This window comes from Primulina huaijiensis, chromosome 5 (assembly GCF_012295235.1).
Source record: "Primulina huaijiensis isolate GDHJ02 chromosome 5, ASM1229523v2, whole genome shotgun sequence".
NCBI classification, from domain to species: Eukaryota; Viridiplantae; Streptophyta; class Magnoliopsida; order Lamiales; family Gesneriaceae; genus Primulina; species Primulina huaijiensis.
In genome coordinates, this window is record NC_133310.1 from 18,848,981 (window position 1) to 18,851,179 (window position 2,199).

A 2,199-nucleotide genomic window follows, 5' to 3' on the forward strand; every position below is an offset into this window, starting at 1 on the left:
GTCTTTCAGCGGATGACCATGTGTATTTTCTATAATTCTTCGCATTATTGTTGAACCAGGATGTCCTAATCGATCATGCCAATTGGTTAATATTGAAGAATTATCAACTACCATGTTTGATTCAATGAGACTTATATGTGTATAATGCAATCAAGTAGGGAGCATTAGTAGTTTTTCAATCACATATTTCTTTCCTGATTTATATGTGGTAAGCCACATATATTTCTCATTCCCTTCATTCATTGTTTGAGTATCATACCCATGGGAATATATATCATTAAAACTCAACAATTTTTTTTTCGATTGTGGTGAATACAAAANTCAATCACATATTTCTTTCCTGATTTATATGTGGTAAGCCACATATATTTCTCATTCCCTTCATTCATTGTTTGAGTATCATACCCATGGGAATATATATCATTAAAACTCAACAAATTTTTTTTCGATTGTGGTGAATACAAAACATCATTGATCAAAATTTTTGTACCATTAGGTAACAAAAATTGTGCTTTATCACATCCTTTAATCAAGTCTACAGGACCTGATATTGTATTCACCATTGTTTTTATTGGTTTTAGTTCCAAGAAATATCTTTTATCTCGGAGAATAGTGTGCGTTGTACCACTATCAGGTATGCAAACTTCAGCTTGGTTCATAGCATTTTCCATATTTGAACTTCAAAAAAATATGCAATAAAATAAAATAAAATACAATACAATATAACACACTATAAAATATTATCATACGAATACATGAAAAAATAAAATATTTTACATATTTATTCCACCAGCAAATTGATCATTATCTGATAAATCAATCAGAAAATCTCCAGCATCAAAATGAGTTGAACCACTCAAAGGTTCACTGTGTTCAGTAAAGTTGGTCTCCTTTTCTTTCCCCTTTATTGATTCTTTATAAAATTTAAAAAGGTGCTCAGGGGCTCGACAAATACGGGACCAATGTCCTGGAGTACCACATCTGAAACAAGAACTTTCAAATCTTTTTGAATGATTCTCATTAACACTCATATTCTCTTGATGCCTTTTCGGTGGATGGTTTGGGACGCTCTTTTGAGATGATTTATAGAAATAACTATCTCGATTATTTTCAAAATCACAGCCGCGTCCACGATCACGACCACTTCCACGTCCACGACCACGACCACGACCTCGATTTTGTCCTCGACCAAAATCTTGCCTATAACTTTGATTTTGGTTTCCAGGTTTAAATTTATTTTTGCTTACGACATTTACTTCAGGAAATGCCGTTGAACCAGTGGGTCGTGCCTGATGATTTCTCATTAAAATCTCATTATTCTTTTCCGCCACAAGGAGACAAGCTATTAGTTCAGAATATCTCGAAAATCCACGCACTCTATATTGTTGTTGTAGATTTATATTCGATGCGTGAAAAGTGAAAAATGTTTTTTCAAGCATTTCCAATTCAGTAATCTCATGCCCACAAAATTTCAGTTGCTAGATTATTCGATACATCGCCGAGTTGTAATCATTGACTTTCTTAAAATCTTGGAATCTCAACGTATTCCATTCATCCCGGGCGGTCGAGTATAACTTCCCTTATATGTTCGAATCTTTCTTTTAATCCCTTCCACAACGCCATTGGATCTTTTTCAATCAGATATTCACATTTTAATCCCTCGTCGTGATGTCGACGCAAAAATATCATGGCTCTTGCCTTTTCTTGTGATGTGCATATGCCATTTTCTTTTATGGTCTCATTTAGACCTAATGACTCAAGATGCATTTCTACATCGAGAGTCCATGACATATAATTCTTTCCTGTAATATCAAGAGCAATGAATTCGAGCTTTGCCAAGTTTGACATGTTGGTACTAAAAAAAATTACGATGCATTTTATTAGTTAATGAATATTGCAATACAAAGTAATGGATAAACAACAAATACAAGCATTCGTAAAAATAAAGAAAACACACGAGGATGATATTCTCCGATAAGTACAAGATTCGTGAGTATTATAACCAAAATAATTAGAAATAACTTTGTAAAAGCCATCTTCTTTTCTCTTCAAAAATTTGATGAAGAATAATTTTAGAGAAGAAAAGAAAGTTGGAGTGATTGAATATATTTGTGAGATCATATTTATAGGGCAAAAACTAGCCGTTTTGTTACCGTTTATGACCGTTGGTGTATAAGAAAATAAATGTANTAAAATAAA